We start from the raw sequence: 19,524 nt of genomic DNA, 5'->3' as shown, positions 1-19,524 counted from the left end.
ATATCATGTTTGGTAAGGTGGAGGGTCAGAGAAAAAGAGGAAGACTTCCAACGAGATGGATTAGCCAAGTGGCAGCATCAATGGACTCAAGTGTGGCAACAGTAGTGAGGTTTGCCCAGGATTGGGCAGTGTTTCATTCTGCTGTGCATAAGGTTGCTATGGGTCGGTACCAACTCGATGGCACCTAACAATAACAACAACAACAATTTATAGGAAACAATATCATATTTAAGTGACTTGCCTTAGAGCACTTGACTCACAAATAGAAAAGAGAGGATTTAAATTTCCCCCCTTACTCTATATGCTATTGCCTTTTCACTACATTATTCTGCACTGGTGTGACATTGTAGGATAATGCACTGGATCACAAGGTCAGTTTGAATTCTGAGGAGTTGTGCAGTTCAAATTCACCAGCTGCTCCTCGGAACCCCTGTATAGGGATGCTATGAGTTGGATCCGACTCAATGGCTCTTAATAACAACTATTGTATGTGTGTGTTTGTGCATGCCTATTCTTAAGTATGTTAGTGGTTCTTAAGAAGTGGAGAGTAAATTTTGCTGTAGTAAAATGGGCTATTATTTTCTCAATGATTGGAAATTGTTGTTAGGTGTCATTGATTCAGATCTGATTCATAGCGACCCTATGCATAACAGAACAAAACACTGCCCAGTTCCGCACTATCCTCACAATTATTATGTTTGAGCCCATTGCTGTTGCCACTGTGTCGGTCCATCTTGTTGGGAGTCTTCCTCCACTGATCTTACACTTTATCAAGCATGATGTCTTCTCCGGGGACTGGTCCCTTCTGATAACATGTTTGAGGTATGAGACAAGTCTTTCTATCCTGGCTTCTAAGGAACATCTGGCTATACTTTCTCCAACAGATTTGCTTGTGTTCTGGCAGTTGATGGTACTTTTAATATTTTTCTCCAAAGATTGGGAATTACTGCTCTTGAATTTTACAAATTCACATGCCATTTTGCTAATTGATTTTTATCTGCCTCTCAAAAATGTTTTTTGTTTTTTTTTTTCAGATGATTTATTTCGTTTTATTTCTGGATAATGTTCAGGTGGTTAAGAAACAGTTGTAATCAGGATCATCATTGCCCCCACACAAGTGACAATTATTGACTATTTTATAAGAAAAAGTCTACACAAATTTGAGATCCTTCACAGTGTTCAAAGAAGACAATCATAATAGATAAAATGATTTATGTATCTATTCTCTTAATGAGTAGTTAGTTCACTTTTAAATTATGTGAGGACAGAGACTTATGTTCTATCAATATGATTTGATGAGCTGTTTTACTAATCGAGTATTGGATTTTTTGACAATCTTACTTCTTTGAAGCTGTATTAACAAAAATGGACAACAATTACATTTATAGGAACATTTCAAAGACACTAGAGGATAATATACCACCTTCTATTTACATCCCCCACCACTCATCTGTCAGTTTGTCATATGATGGTGGCTTGTGAGTTGCTCATGGAAGCAGCAGTCAAGAAATCAGATGATGTATTGCATTAGGCAAATCTGCTGCACAAGACCTTTTTAAAGTGTTGAAGAGCAAAGATGTCAGCTTGAGGACTAAGGTGTGCCTGACCCAAGCCATGGTATTTTCAATAACCTCATATGCATGCGAAAGCTGGACAGTAAATAAGGAAGACCATAGAAGAACTGATGCATTTGAGTTAGGGTGTTGGAGGAGAATACTGAAAGTGTCATGGGCTGCCAAAAGAACCAACAGATCTGTGTTGGAAGAAGTGCAGCCATTGTGCTCCTTGGAGGTCAGGATGGCCAAACTTCGTCTCTCATACTTTGGACATATTATCAGGAGGGACTAGTTGCTGGAGAAGGATATCATGTTTGGTAAGGTGGAGGGTCAGAGAAAAACAGGAAGACTTCTAGCGAGATGGATTGGCAAAGTGGCAGCATCAATGGGCTCAAGTGTGGTAACAATTGTGAAGTTGGCTCAGGACCAGGCAGTGCTTTTTTTTCTGTTGTGCATAGAGTCACTATGAGTCAGTACCAACTCGATGGCACCTAACAACAACAACAACATTTATATCTCAAAGTTTCCAAAGTATCATACATACTCTTCTTTTCCTTTTGGAATTAGATAGAAAATTAATGGATGAATGAATCAGTGAATGTGTAAGCAAATATACCAATACCTATATCTTCACCACAACTCTGTAAGTGTGGGCAAAGTTGTTTACATTTTACTGTTAAATGAGAATACAGAGAGTTTGTAAGTAAAATTTGTAAAAGCTGAAACCTGGGTAAGGTGGAAACCTGTCAGAGAAGGAAAACTCAAATATTTTCTATTAATAGTGATAGAAACGTGGTAAGTTGCACCTTGGTAAAACTGGATAACATGTGAGACCCACAAAAACAAGGCAGTTCCTTAAAGTTCTAGCTCTCATTAGTTTCACAGTATGTGATAAGAAGGGTGCTTCAAAACGTTCATGAAAAAAATTCCATTATATTACATATATTGTTAAGTTCTTAATATACATAGATGCATATAGAATATACGAACAGATTCCTGGTGTGGCACTGCGGATTAATGCGCTGGACTGCAAGGTTGGCTTTAACCTCTAGGTCGGCGGTTCAAGCTCACCAAATGCTCCTCGGAAACCCTATATAAGGGGGTTGGTATGAGTCTGAATCAACTCGACTCCAGTTGACAACAAAAACATATATATAAACAGAGTCCTGGTGATTCAGTGGCTAAGCACTCAGTTGTTAACTGAAAGGTCAGCAATTTGAACCCACCAGCCACTCAAAGAAAGAAAGACATAGCAGTCTGCTACTGTAAATATTATAGCCTTGAAAACCCTAGGTGGCAATTGTATTCTACATATAGACTCCTATGAGGTCACTATGTTTTGAGTTGATGTCAATGAGTTTAGTTTTGGATTTTGTTATATATGCACACATACATATATGTGTGTATATAAAACATTTAAAGTGTCCAAAGTGTTAATATGAAGTATTCACCAGCCGCTCCTCAGAACCTCTATACAGGGTCGCTATGGTTCAGAACCGACTCATCAGCACTTAACAACAACAACAACAACAAGATCTAAATTAGATTATGTAGATCATAACACATTATAGAAAACATTGCATAGAATGAGAATTTTAGAACACTTAATTGTGCTCATATAGAACCTAGATATAGACCAAAAGAAGAAGGCGATACTGTGTTTACATCCAAGAAAGGTGTGCATCAGGGTTGTATCCTTTCACCATACTTATTTAATATGCATGTTGTTGTTAAGTACCATCGAGTCAGTTCTGACCCATAGTGACTCTGTATAGGGTTTCTGAGGAGTGGCTGATGAGCTTGAACCGCCAAACTTGTTGTTCAAACCAATTTTGCAGTCTGCACCACAGCAGGACTCCAAAAATAATACGGAGCATTTCACGATTTTGCATGTCAGGCTGAGCAAATAATCCAAGAAACTGGACTAAATGAAGTATGCACAATGAAGTTTGGAGGAAGTCTCATTAACAACCTGTAATATGCAGATGGCACAAACTTGCTTACTGAAATAAAAGAAATCTTGAAGCACTCATGATGATCAAAAACTATAGCCTACAGTATGGATTACACTTCAATATACAAAAGGTCTCTTTAAAATGTTAAAAGGAAGATGTCACTTGAAGACTAAGGTGTGCCTGACCCAACCCACGGTATTTTCAATAGCATCATACACATATGAAAGCTGGACAATGAGTAAGTAATAATGAAGATTTCTAAAGTGATAGAAAAATCTTTTATTCTGAGTTGGATCACTTATGCTACTAGAATAAACCATCAGTTAGGTTCACTGAGCGATGCACTAAACTGAATACTGACAAACTGAGTTTGGCACTAACTCATCCTGGGGAATGGGGTAGTATTGTAAAGGTAGTATGAATCACTTTATTTCACGGGCCATGTTTAGAATTCATTAAACTAAACTATAGGCTTAGTGTTCAATTATACCTCTGTGAACCAACGCCAATATGAGTCCCAAAGATAACAGGAGCATAGGGGTTAACGGTATGCAGGGAGTGACATTCCTCTTACCAGATCTCCTGAGCATTTCAGGAGGAAATTAAACCATGAAGGCTTCTTTTGGCCTCCTTACATGAAAGAACCAACCAAGGTGGTGGTGAGGTGGTATGCCATGGAGTCTGTTCTGACTCATAGCAACCCTGTGTAGGGTTTCTGAGGCTGTAAATCCTTACGGGAGCAGAAAGCCTCATCTTTTTCTCATGGAATGGCTGGTAGTTTCAAACTGCTGACCTTGAGGTTGGCAGCCTGACTTGTAACCCCTATGCTACCAGAGCTCCTGGGCACAAAGAGCAAGGCCATTCATGTACCAGACATTTTCAGAGTGCCTGTTCTGGGCTCTGTTCACAATAAGACTCATCAGGCTGACAGCCGACAAGACAATAGGACACATAAGGTACTCATTGTTCCCTGAGCTAAATTCTCTCTAGCAGAGACAGACCTGCTTATAGTACTCCAGGAGCAGATGAATAGGTGGGTTTGAACCACCAACCTTGCAGTTAGCAGTTCGGTGCTTATCCTACAGCTCCACACCACCCCTCTCAAGTTTTTCCCTCTATCTCTCATTCTCTCTATATCTATGTATATATAATATATATGCATACACACAAACAAACCAAACCAAACCAATTGTAGCTGAGTTGATTCTGTCTTATAGTGACCCTGTGAGTGTCAGAGCAGAACAATGCTCTTAGGGTTTTCAATGGCTGACTTTTCAGAATTAGACAATTCTTTCCTTGGAGGTATCTCTGAGGGAAATTGAACCTTCAACCTTTTGGTTAGCAGCTGAGCTTTTAACTGTTTGTACTATCCAGGAATTCCAAACCTTTTATGTGTGTCTCACTTAGTTCTGACAAGGACTCTGTGAAAGAAAATCCTTCTTTTTCTCATAATAGACTTGAGGCAGTTGCGGCTTTAGACATGAACAACTTGTTCTAGATCATGTGACTATTAAGTGGTAGAGCTGGGATTCAAATCATGGATTTTTAACCTCATACTCTGAATCCACGGCACATAACAACAACAGAAACTCTGAATTGTACATTAAGCATGGTGATCCAGTCTCTCATGTATGCAAAGTCTCCATGCCTTTGTTCCATTGCCTAGAACTACCCTTCCCTTTATATCCACTTGTCAGAATCTCACTCAGTGTACAGTTCCAATGCCAGTTCCTCTTTAGATCTTTCCTGATTTGGCACTGCTAAAGTGATGTCTCCACATTAAAGAGATCCTTGAACTTGGAAATCAAGACAATCGCTTTAGGATAATTGTACAATCATGACCCGAGAACCCCTGCTTCCTGCTTTCAAACAGACTTGATCCATCGGTGCCCTTCCCCTCAGGAGATATGAATCTCTATTCTTCCTTATATATCTCCAGGGATAGAATTTCCACAGTCTCTCTAAGTAGCCCATTTCTTTTGGCAGATCAACGTTTCCTTACTTAATCTAAATGTATTCCCTCTTGTTTGATATTCTGCAGCATTAGAGGCTACCTGCTTATAGATAATACACCATTGAAAACCATCCATAGGCTTGAAAACAGTAACCAAGCAACCCTTTTGCTTTCCCCTCTCTCACTAACCTTTTGCAATTCTTGTGACCTTTCCCCCAAAGTCTATTTTTCATCCCTTTAATCTTTTTGTCACTGCCCTTTCTCACCTCTAGCATCAACAGCAAGGAGACCAGGTTTTGACAGACAAAAATGCCACTAGCAGGTGGCAAGCAAATTGGCATGCTTAGCACAGCCCCATGCACCCTCAGGGGATTAATAATAAATACTATTTGATGATGAAATCTGAGTGCATTTTCTTTTCAATGAGACAGTGTCAACTGTTTTCTTCTAAAATAGAAATGAGCGGAATACAAAATTGAACAGCCTTCATTTCTCCGTACTCAGGAGGCTGTTATTACTGATCTGGTTGGCATTCCTCCTGGCTCAGCCCAGACTGAAAGAACCTAAGCTCCTTCTCTTGATAACTAGCTATTATTTATGAAAAATTGGAGATGAAGACTTTGAATGCTTTGTTTTTCTTATTTCTTGGTCTGGTGTAGCTTGAATTATTAAAAGCAGGTTGTTTTCACTATAAACTAGGCTTCCAAAACAAAGTAGAAATCATATACATATATATATTTGGAGTCCTGAAGTGGCACTATAGAATAAAGCACTGGACCTGAAGGAGGAAGGTTTGAACAGCGAGGTTGGTGATTCAAACTCTCCAGCCACTCCTCAGAAATCCTATACAAGGTCATTATGATTTGGAACCAACTCGACAGCACTCAACAACTGTATATACATATATATATACTTTGAAAAGTACATAATAAAATAATTTTTGCAGGGTGATGAAAATACAAATAAGGCACTCTTTCTATGTTCAAAGAGTGATCATATTAGTACAGACTGAAAATCAGAAAAATGTAGAGTTAAATAATAATGCCAAAGATATATAAACAAGTCAATAAAATAGATATTAAAATTGTTGTTGCTGTTGTTAAGTACCATCGAGTTGGTTCCAACCCATAGTGACCCTGAACAGGGTTTCCAAGGCTGTAAATCTTTATGGGAGCAGAAAGCCTCATCGTTCTCTCACGGAGCAGTTGGTAGTTTTGAACTGCTGACCTTGTGGTTCGCAGCCCTATTCATAACCACTAGGCCACGTGAGTATATAATTTATTGCCAAATTATGCATGATGCTATGAATGCTCTAAGAATTTAGATGGCATAGGAGAACTTTTTGTAAGGCAGGGAAAAATTTTAGCCACATTTGCAAAAATGTGTATAATCTGAATTATAGAAAGGAAAGGGAAGTACATTTAGGGAGATATGGAGCAGAATTTAAACTAAGAAAATGTAAAATGGCTGCCCCATTTCATAGTCCTACCAACAGTGTGAAAGAGTAGGAAGGTAAAATGGTACAACCACTATGGAAAATGGCACAGCATTTTCTTAAAAAGTTGAAACTAGATATATATCCTAGAGAAATAAGAGTTGTTCACACGAATAGATATATGCACACAACTGTGGTATTTTCAATTCCCCACATGCATGTGAAAGTTGGACAATGAATAAGGAAGACTGTAGAATGATCAATTAATTTGAATTATGATGTGGGAGAAGAAAAACAAATTTGTTTTGGAAGAAGTGCAGTCAGAATGCTTCTTGGAAACCAGAATGGTGAGATTTCATCTCTCTTACTTTAAACTTATTATCAGGAGGGACGAGTCCCTGGAGAAGAATATTATGGTTGGTACAGTGGAGGTTCAGCAAAAAAGAGGACGATCTCAGTGTTGATGGATTGGCACAGCAGCAGCAGCAATGGGCTCAAGTGTATCAACAATTGTGAGGATGTTACAGGACCTCACAATGTTTCGTTCTATTGTGCACAGGCTTGGAACCAACTAGAAGGCATCTAACAACAACAAACATGTCTATTGCAGCATTACTCACAATAGCAAAAATGTGGAAACAACCTAAATACCCATTATTGGATTGGTGAACAAACTATGGTACATACACACAATGGAATACTATGTAACCAAGAATAATAAAGAGTCTTCAGAACACCTCATAACACGAACCTGGAAGGTATTATGCTGAGAGAAATAAGTCATTCCCCAAAGTACAAATATCATATGAGACCATTACTATAAAAAGTGGACTCTTGGTGTGGCACTGTACAATCAGCACTGGACTGTGAACCAGAAGATCAGCAGTTCAAACTTACAAGCTGCTTGGAAACCCTATACAGGTTGCTATAAGTTGAAACTGACTTGATGACACTTAACAACAATTACAAAAAGTAAAGAAAGATTTACATGAACAAAGAAACGTTCTTTGATGGTTATCAGGGGCAGGAGGGGAAGAGAGTACAAATCATTAATTAGAAAGTGCTCATATGCTAACTTGGGTGAAGGGAAAAGCAATATAGAGTAAGGGAAAGGGCAGCACAGCATGATCAATGGCAGACAAAGACACAGGAAGTTGGACAAAAATTAAAGACAACAAAGGTAAATATTATTACATACACAACCCTACTATAATACTAAAACAAACACAGTCTACAAGTAGATAGGTGGATATGCAAACTGAACAGATGTGGGAAGGTGTATGCAAGTACACCTATGAGTTTCCAAGATAGGTTTGGCAGAGGATATTTCTGCATATGTAGAAATGTTGCAAATATATTCAAAGATGTTGTTGTTGTTGTTAGGTGCCATCAAGTTGGTACTGACTCATAAAGACCCTATACATAACAGAAAAAAACACTGCCTGATCCTGAGCCAACCTCACAATTGTTACCACACTTGAGCCATTGATGCTGCCACTTTTCCAATCCACATCGCTGGGGGTCTTCCTCTTTTTCTTTGACCCTCCACCTTACCAAACATGATGTCCTTCTCCAGAGAATGGTCCCTCCTGACAATATGTCTGAAGTATGAGAGACTAAGTTTGGCCTTCCTGGCCTCCAAGGAGCACTGTGGCTGCACTTCTTCCAATGCAGATCTGTTTGTTCTTTTGGCAGCCCATGACACTTTCAATATTCTCCTCCAACAACATAACTCAAAAGCATCAATTCTTCCACGGTCTTCCTTATTCACTGTCCAATTTTTGAATGCATATGAGGTTATTGAAAATACCATGGCTTGGGTCAGGCACACTCTAGTCTTCAAGCTGACATCTTTGCTCTTTGACACTTTAAAAAGGCCTTGTGCAGCAGATTTGCCTAATGCAATACGTCGTTTGATTTCTTGACTGCTGCTTCCATGAGTGTTGATAGTTGAGCCAAGAAGAATGAAATCCTTGACAACTTCAATCTTGTCTCCATTGATAAGAATGTTGTTTATTGGTCCAGTGGTGAGGAATTTTGTTTTCTTACATTGAGATGTAATCCATACTGAAGGCTGTGCTCTTTAATATTCATCAGTAAATATTTTAAGTCCTCTTCACTTTCAAGCAAGCAAGGTTGTATCAGCCGCATATCACAGGTTGTTAATGAGTCTTCCTCCAATCCTGATGCCACATTTTTCTTCATATAACCCAGTTTCTTGGATTATTTATTCAGGATACAGGTTGAATAAGTATGATGAAAGAATACAACCCTGTAACACACCTTTTTAAATTTTAAAACCATTCAGTGTTCCCATGTTCTGTTCGAACAAATGCCTCTTGGTCCATATACAGATTCTTCATGATCAAATTAAGTGTTCCGGAATACTCATACTTCACAATGTTGTCCATAGCTTGTCATGATCAATAAAGCACTGATAAACATCTTTCTGATACACTCTGCTTTCAGCCAAGATCCATCGGCCATCAGCAATGATATCCTTCATACTACGGCCTTTTCTGAATCCAGCTTGAACCTTTGGAAGTTCTCTGTCAATGTATGCTTGCAGTCATTTCTGTATTACCTTTAGTAAAACTTTACTTGCATGAGATATCAAAGATATTGTCCGATGATTTTTGCATTCCGTTGGGTTACCTCTCTTTGGAATAGGCACAAATATGGATCTCTTCCCGTCAGTTGGCAAGATAGCTGTCTTTCAAATTTCTTGGCATAGATGAGTGAGTGCCTCCTGTGCTGCCTCACTTTATTTAAAGTTTTCAGTTTTAAATCCATCAATTCCTGGTGCCTTATTTTTTGCCAATTCCTTCAGTGCACCTTGGACTTCCTCCTTCAGTATCATTGGCTCTTGATCATATGCTACCTCTTAAAATGGTTGAACAGCAACCATTTCCATTTGGTACAGTGACTCTGTATATTCCTTCCATCTTCTTTCTGTATCATTCAATAATTTCCCAGAGAATGCTTAAATAACAAAAGTTGAGGCTTGAATTTTTTCTTAAGTTCCCCCAACTTGAGAAATGCTGAGCATGTTCTTCCCTTTTGGTTTTCTGACTCCACCTCTTTGCATATTTTGTTGTAATATTTGACTTTATCTTCTCAAGCTGATCTTTGAAATTTTCTATTCTTTTACCTCCTGCTTTCTTCTATTTACTTTAGCATCTCTATGCTGGAGAGCAAGTTTCAGTGTCTCTTCTGACATTCATTTTGACCTTTTCCTTCTTTCTTGTCTTCTTAATGACTTTTTGCTGTCTACCTGTATGATGTTCTCAATGTCATCCCACAACTCTTCTGCGCTGTGGTCTTTAGTGTTTAATGTATCAAATCTGTTCTTCAGATGATCTCTAAATTCAGGTGAGCTATTATAAAGAGTATAGGGGGCAAAGTTCTAAAAACTTTTTTGCCATAAACAAACACCTCAAGGGAATGCATCACCAGGATTGGGGACTTAAACAAGAATTTGGGGGAACATCTGGGTGAAATGGCGTAACATAGGTTCCAAAGAAAATGGACCACATTCTACTTTGGTGAGTAGCAACTGGGGTCTTAAAAGCTTGTGAGTAGTCATCTAAGATGCAACTATTGGTTTCTGCTTACTGAAGCAAAGATGCTTGAAGAATATTAAAGACTCAAGGAAACCATTGGTCAAAAGAATTAATAGGTCATGTGAACCCCGCCTTCCACACCCTTAGACCAGAAGAAGTATATAGTGCCAGACTACCACTAACTACCACTTTGATCAGGATCACAATAGAAGCTCCTTGACAGAAAGGGAGGAACAACATGTAGAATAAAATCCAAAATCATGAGAAAGACCAAACTTATTAGTTTGGTAAAGCCTAGTGGAACCCAAATACTGTGACTCTAAGACATCCTTTAGCATGGAACTGAACACATCTCCAGGGATCAACTTTAGGCCAAACAATAGACAGGTCTATCAGATGAATAATAACACTAAAGAGGAGTGCATTCTTTACTACTAAGTCAAAAGGACAACATTTACACATAAACAAAGCTCAGAAGGCAGAAAGGAGCAGGGAAGAAGAATAAATGGAAATGGTGAACCTGGAGAGGAAATTGAAAGCATGTTGTTACATAGAGCAGATTGCAACCAATGTCACAAAACAAAATGTGTAAGAATATACCATGTTCATGGATAGGATGGCTTAACATTGTGAAGATGCCAATACTACCCAAAGCAATCTATAGCTATAATGCCATCCTAATCCAGATTCCAATGTCATTCTTGAAAGAGATGAAAAATTGATGACTAACTTTATATGGAAATTAAAGAGACCTCAGATTAGCAAAGCAATACTTAAGAAAAGAACAAAGTTAGAGGTCTCTCACTCCTTCATCTAAAATAGACTACAAAGCAACAGTGATAGATCAATGGAACAGATATGAGAACCCAGAAGTAAATTCATCTGCATATGTCAACTGATCTGTGACAAAGAGTCAAAGCCCATTAAATGAGGAAGAGATAGTCTCTTCAACAAATGATGCTGGCAAAACTGGGAATTTATTTACAGAAAAATGAAATAAGACCCATATCTCACACCATTTACAAAATCAAACTCAATGTAGATTTGAGTCTAAAACTACAAAGATCATCAATGAAACAATAGGGAAAAACTTAGGGGCTGTGATACATAGCATAAATACATTGTCAAAAATTACTAAAACCACACAAACAACAGAAGACAAAAATAGATGACTGAGACTTACCAAAAATTAGACGCTTAAGTGCATCAAAAGATGTCACCAAAAGAGTGAAAAAAGCTTACAAACTGAGAAAAATTTTTTGCAATGACACATCAGACAAAGGGCTAATTTCTTAAATTTATAGAAAAATATAATACCACTGCACAAAAAAGACAAACAAGCCAATTAAAAATGAGCCATGACATGAAACTATATGCACAATGATATTCATTGCAGCACTATTCACAACAGCAAAAAGATCGAGACTGCCTACGTTCCTATCAATGGAAGAATGGCTAAACAAACTTTGGTAGATAAATACAATGGAATACTATGTTGAAGAATAACAATAAATCTGTAAAACACCTCTTAACATGGATGAACCTGGAGGACATTATGCTGAGTAATCACAAAAAGACAAATAGTGTATAAGATCATTATTGTAAAAACTCAGGAAAAGATTTTCTGGTGGTTACCAAGAAAGGGAAAGTAATAATTCACTGGTTACCGGGTAGATACATGCTAACTTGAGTGACAGGGATAGCAATATACAAGAAAAGGGATGTTAACAGAAGAATGATGAAGACAGGGAAGTTTGCAAGAGTTAGAGATGAATACTGTTACATATACAACCCTGGAACAACAGTGTTCTGCAGGCAGATATATAGACAGATACACAGATACAAGGATAGAAGCATTCCCACAAATATATAAGGATTTGAAACAAGATATTTGTACGTGGGTATTTCCCTTTGCTTCAAATACACCTATAAATGTAGTGGAACAGACAGGGGAGAAAATGATGAAAACTGCATAGATATCATCAAACATCTTAAGGTAATAATTTACTGGGCTTGGGGGCTCAGGACCATAGTCTCAGGGAACACCATGGCCAATTAGCATAACATAGTCTACAAAGAAAATGTTCTCCCTCCTACTTTGGTGAGTAGTGACTGGGATCTTAAAGGTTCTTGATTGGCCATCGAAGGTGTAACTATTGCTTTCTCAATGTGCAGAAGAAAGACGTGTTTAAAATTTGAAGATGCTTGAATCAACTATTCCATTGAATCAGTGGAACATGTGACCATTAGTCTCCATGACTCTGTGACCCGAAGAACTAGATAGTGCCCAGCTACCACCACCAACTGCTCTGAAAGGGATCACATTGAAACGTCCTGGATAGCGTGAGGGAAAATGTAGAACAAAACTCAAAATTATAAAAAAGATGAGGTTTATTGGTCAGAAAGAGACTGGATGAATTTGAGACTATGGGTCTTGACCACCCTTCAGGTCTGGAACAGAATTTACCTTCATGGCACAAATTTCAGCCAAGTAGTAGATAGGTATATAAGGGGAAACAACAACACTAGTAAAGTATACTCACCATGGACTGGTCAATCATTCAAGATCAAAAGGGCAACATTTACCTAAGGACAAAGTTGAGAAGGGATGGGAAGGAGGGTGGAATGGGAATAAGAACTACAAGGAAGAAGTGGAACAGCTGTTTTACAAGGAGAGGATTGCAATCATTGAGATGTACCATAGTATATGAGTTATTGAATGTAAAACTGATGATCTTTTTTGTAAACCTTCACTCAATTCACAGTAAAAAGTTTGAAAAGAATAAAATGTGTATATATTGTTGAATAGGAAATAATTTGCCCTGTACACTTTCATCCAAACTATAATTAAAAGTGAAAAGAAAACAAAACAAAATCAGAGGAGCAACAACAAAATACCCCAAAATACAAAAGAGAATGATCATCATACTCTAAATAGCAAAGAGGTACAACATAAATAAGAAAAAAAAAAAAATTTCTCACCCATATTTCAATATGATTAGTTACTTTTATAAGAATGTCTCAAAAAATCCCTCTTTTCACTCGTTATAAATCCTTTCTCTGAACAAGGCATTAAAAATCATAAAATTGCACAATTAGATTGAAGGAAAAACTAGTGAAATAAAGATTTGTGGCCTTATCTATAAAATGTGTCTCAATAACAATGAGTAAAACATTTTTATTTTTATTATACTGGAATATTTGATAAGGTGAGTTGTTAGGGATGATATTGGAAAGGCAGGTTTAAGTCAGATAATGAAAGTCACTGAAAGTCAACTCAAGGAAAATGGAATTTATTTAAATTCCTTAGCATGAAATTGTTTCAGTATTATCCAAAGAGGCATTCCATAAGGAACAAAGGCAAAGAACCTGTATTTAATTTTTTCTTTCATTCTTTTTTTTAAAAATGATGTTCACATAGTCTTGAATTTACTGGCTAACAGTGATATGTACCACTTGTTCGAGTTCAGTTTGGCAAGTGTTCTTCAAGGCTATGCACCATGTCTCATATCTATACATGGCAGCAATTGCTCTTCCAATAACATTGTATCAACTAACCACAAAATACTTCTTTACAGTGTGCTATACCAATCAACAAGGAGCTCTGGTAGCGTAGTGGTTACAAATCAGGCTGTGAACCTTAAGGTCAGCGGTTCAAAACTACCAGCCGCTCCACGGGAGAAAGATGAGGCATTCTACTCCCGTAAAGATTTACACCCTCGGAAACCCTGTACAGGGTCGCTATGGGTCGGATCCAACTCAACAGCACTTAACAACAACAACAACATACCAATCAACAGAGTCCTGGTATGGCTTTGCAGGATAATGTACTGGACTGCAAGGTTCATTTGAACCACAAGTTGGGTGCATTAAACTCACCAGCTACTCCTCAAACGACCTTTATGGTTACTGTGAGTAGGAAGTGACTAGACAGCACTTAACATTAACAACAACATACAAATCAACTATCACTCATCTGCAAGTTTATCATTCTGTGTTGTCTTGCATGTTGATGTGATGTTGGAAGGTAAGCCACAGATATTTTAAATACCAACAGGGTTACCTGTAGTGGACAGTTTTCAGCTGAGCTATCAGACTAGGAAGAATGAGGAGGCAAATTGCTTTCTGAAGGTTTAGTCACTGAAAACCTATAAATAGCTGTGGAACACTGTCATGTAGCACCAGAATATCTTCATAATACCAAAACATTATTTGTTGTTAAGTGCTATTGAGTCGGTTCTGACCAAATAGAGACTCTGTATAGGGGCTCCAAGGAGCAATTGGTGAGCTTGAACCACCAACCTTGTGGTTCAAACTGACCTTGCAGTCTAATGCATTATCCTGCAGCACTACACCAGAACTCCATTATTGGTATAGCACATTCTAAAGAAACATTTTTGTGGTTAGTTGATAAATTGTGATTGGAAGAGCAATTGCTGCCATGTATAGAAATGAAATGTGGTGCATAACCTTGAAGAGCACTTGTGAAACTGAACTATAACAAGTGATACTTATCATTGTTGGCTAGTAAACATTGTAAAAAGCACCAAAATATTGTCAGATTATAGTGCCAGGAGATGAGCCCTTCAGGTTAGAAGGTATTCAAAATACAACGGGGGAAGAGGTGCCTCCTCAAAGTAGAGTTGACCTTGATGCGAATGCAGTAAAACTTTTGGGAACTTCATTTGCTGTTGGGGCTAAACTCAAAGTGAGAAGAAACAGCTTTAAACATCCATTAATGATAAGAGCATGGAATGTACAAAGTATGAATTTAGGAAAATTGGATGTTGTCAAAATGAAATGGAATGCCTAAAGATAGATATTAGTATTGGTAAGGCATTAGTAAGCTGAAAAGGACTGGGATTGGCCATTTTGAATCTTATAATCATCTGATTTACTATGACAGGAATAACTAATTAAAGAGGAATGACATTGCACTCATCATCAAAAAGAACATTTTAAGATATATCATAAAGTATAATGCTGTCTGTGATAGAATAATATCTATATATCTATAAAGAAGATGAGTTAATACAACTATTATTCAAATTTATACACCAAACACTAAAGCTAGTGATGATGAAATAGAAGAAGGCGTAGTGGTTACGAATCGGGCTGTGAACCATAAGGTCAGCGGTTCGAAACTACCAGCCGCTCCGTGGGAGAAAGATAAGGCTTTCTACTCCCGTAAAGATTTACACCCTTGGAAACCCTGTTACAGGGTCGCTATGGGTCGGTACCAACTCGATGGCACTTAACAACAACCGACTTCTTCAGTCTGAAATTGATCAAACATGCAATCAAGATGTGCTGATCATTACTGACAATTGGAATGCAAAGGTTGGAAACAGAAGAAGGATCAGTAGTTGGAATATATGGTCATGGTGATAGAAATGGTGCTGGAGATTGCATGACAGAATTTTGCAAGACTGATGACTTCCTCATTGCAAATACCTTTTAAATACAACATAAAAGACAACTATACACATGGACCTCACCAGATGGAATACACAGAAATCAAATTGACTACATCTGTGGAAAGAGGTGGTAGAAAAGCTCCATATCATCAATCAAAACAGAGGCAGGGTCAGATTGTGGAACAGACCATCAATTGCTCATATGAAAGTTCAGGCTGAAGCTGAAGAAAATTAAAAGAAGTCCACAAGAACTAAAATATGACCTTAAGCATATACCACCTGAGCTTAGTTATCATCTCAAGAACAGATTTCATGCAATAGACGTTAATCACCAGAGTTGTAACATGACATCAAGTAAGAAAGCAAAAAGTCATTAAGACAAGAAACAAGGAAAAGACCAAAATGGATGTCAGAAGAGGTTCTAATACTTGCTTTACAGTATAGAGATGCTAAAGCAAATGGAAGACATGAGGAGAGAAAAAAGCTAAAAAAAAAAAATTCAAAGAGCAGTTTGTGAAGACAATGTCCAGTATTATAATGAAATATGCAAAGATCTGGAATTAGAAAACCAAAAGGGAATCACATACTCAGCATTTCTCAAGCTGAAACAACCGAAGAAAAAATTCAAGCCTCCACTTGTAACACTGAAGGATTCTCTGGGCAAAATGAAGTCCTCGTGTGGCACTGGAGGATGATGCACTGGACCACAGGGTCAGTTTGAAATGCATGGTTGGTGATTCAAACCCATCAGCCACTCCTCAGAAACCCTATACAGGGTTGCTATGGGTTGGAACTGACTCAATGGCACTTAGCAACAACAATAAAGGACAATACATGATGCATTCAAAGAAGATGGTAGTAATACATGAGTCACTGTACCAAAAATAAATAGCCGATATTCAACCATTTCAAGAGTTAGCATATGATCAAGAGCCAATGGTAGTGGAGGAAGAAGTCCAAGGGGCACTAACATGGAAATCATTGGACAATATCACTAATAGTGCATGCAAGGAAATTTTTGCAAAAAGATAATTTAAAAATGACTGCAGCAGTGCATTGACAGGGAACTGCCAGAGGTTCAAGTCAGATTCAGATGGGGACACAGAACAAGGGATGTCATTGTTGATGTCAGATGAATTTTGACTTAAAGCAAATAATACCAGAAAGATGTTTACCTGTGCTCTATTGCCTATGCAAAGGCTTCTGACTGTGTGGATCATGACAAACTATGTATAACATTGTGAATAATGGGTATTTCAGAACACTTAATTGTGCTCATGAGGAACCTGTACGTAGATCAAGAGTCAGTCATTCGAACAGAACAAGGGGTCACCGAATGGTTTAAAATCAGAAAAGTTGTGTGTCAGTGTTGTATTATTTCATCTTATGCATTCAATCTGTATACCAAGCACATAATCCAAGAAGATGAATTATATGAAGAAAAACATTGCATCAGGATTAGAGGAAGACTCGGTTGCAACCTGCTATAGGCAGTTGATATAACCTTGCTTGCTGAAAGCAAAGAGGACTTAAAGTATTACTGATGAAGATCAAAGACCACAGGATAGGTTGCATTTCAATGTGTACAGAGAACAAATATTCTCACTTCTAAGCCAATAGATTGCATCATGATAAATGGAAAAAAGATTAAAGTTGTCAAAGACTTTCTAGTGTGGAGCCATAGGATAAGCACTTGACCTCAAGAGCGGTTTGAACCACAAGGTTGGAGATTAAAACTCAACAGCTGTTTATTGGAAACCCTTTACAATATTGCTATACCATTGTCGCTATGTGTCAGAATCGACTAACAAGTAATAAAAGAATTATTGAGTGTCTGTATGGGTGAGAAAGTATGCTATGTGTGTTTTTAGACTGAGTGACTGAGAGATTTGGAGTTGAGTCAATATGTAATCTAAGAAGACTACTTATCCAGTTTACCACAATACACTGGCAAAGTTGTGCTACTTTTGAGACTAATTTTCAATTTCAGTTCTCAACTTTTGTAACTTTGGAATCTTCTGTCATATGAACCAGTGTCTTCTTCCTTCAATAATTCAGTACACAAACCTTAACAAGATGTCCTCAGGAAAAACTACACAAACAAAAGTAGACAAAATAGATGAGTGGGACATACTAAAAATTAAAAACTTTTGTGCATCAAAAGACTTCACCAGAAGAGTAAAAAGGGAACCCACAGAATGGGAAAAAAATCTTTTGCAATGACACATCAGACAAGGGACTTATTTCTAAAATATATAGGAAACTATAACAACTCTACAAGAAAAAGAAAAATGACCCAATTAAAAAGTGGGCACAGGACATGAACAGACACTTCACGAAGGAGGAGATCCAGGCAGCCAACAAACATATGAGAAAATGGTCACTATCACTAGCCATTAGAGAGATGCAAATCAAAACAACAATGAGATGTCATCTCACACCAGCAATAACAGCAAAGATCAAAAAAGTAGAGGACAATAAATGCTGGCAGGGATGTGGAGAGACTGGGACACTCCTGCATTGCTGGTGGGACTGAAAAATGGTCCAACCTCTCTGGAGAGCAATATGGCATTTCCTCAGAAGGTTGGAAATAGAAATACCTTATGATCCAGCAATTGCTCTACTTGGTATTTACCCACAAGAAATACGAGCCATAACACGAGTATATATATGCACACCAATGTTCATAGCAGCACTATTTACAATAGCAAAAAAGATGGAGACAGCATAAGTGCCCATCAATTGAAGAATGGATAAACAAACTGTGGTACATACACACAATGGAATATTATGCTACCTTGAAGAATAACAAGAAGCTGCAAGCCACCACATAACATGGATGAAACTTGAGGACATTATGTTGAGTGAAATTAGTCAGTAACAAAAGGAGAAATACTGCATAGGACCACTACTGTAAGACTAAGAAAAAGAACCCATACTAAATGGGGGTGGGGGGATTCTTTGCTGGTTGCTGGGATGTGAGGTGTAGGGTGAGGGGAAGGTGGTTGTCTTCTGAATCTTGGTTTCCCTGGCATACCATTATAAAATAGACACTGGAGGGGGAGAGAAAGGAATAGCTAGAAATAACATCATAGAAAGCTTGTAAGTCCGTCTTCTGCCTATAACTGATTGGAATACCAAAAATGGGGCTACAACATGCCCAGTGAAGGAGGCTTCCTGCAGAGCCTCTGCATTATATAAAACTATAGGTGGGTTCCTGAACAGCATCCAGAATCTTCTGAGGTGAGAAATTTCCACTTGAAAGGACGGGCAGACTAGCCTGGAGTGGCTAGAAGGACAGAAGATACCAAGACAGATTTATTTGTTTTTCTTGAAAGAAAAGATCGACAGGAAAAATACAAAACAATATAGGCAGACCAACTGGTTACTACAAGAACAAGCAAGTTTCTCGCCCAGGAGACAGCAAGGCAAGTGGTCAGTTCCTCTCAGAGCAAACCCCCTCCCAAGACTGAGAATCAATGGGAACACACGCTTTGATTGGTGACCATGTTCGTTATCAATAAGGGCAAGTGAAGGAAAAACAGCAATGAATATGTGAGTTAAGCTCTACAATGTTTAATAGACTCCTGTGAACCCAGATGGAGACCTGGTTGGCCAGCAGTGTGGCAAGACCTGGGGACTTT

General features: G+C 38.1%; 1 pseudogene; it reads left to right on the top strand.

Annotated features, from left to right (window-relative positions):
* Positions 1-19,524, top strand: part of LOC102825055 — a 44,690-nt pseudogene that overhangs the window by 2,824 nt on the left and 22,342 nt on the right.

Source organism: Chrysochloris asiatica, unplaced genomic scaffold, assembly GCF_000296735.1.
Source record: "Chrysochloris asiatica unplaced genomic scaffold, ChrAsi1.0 scaffold00241, whole genome shotgun sequence".
Lineage (NCBI taxonomy): Eukaryota > Metazoa > Chordata > Mammalia > Afrosoricida > Chrysochloridae > Chrysochloris > Chrysochloris asiatica.
The sequence above is the reverse complement of the archived record's forward strand: the minus strand, read 5'-3'. Positions and strand labels throughout refer to the sequence as shown.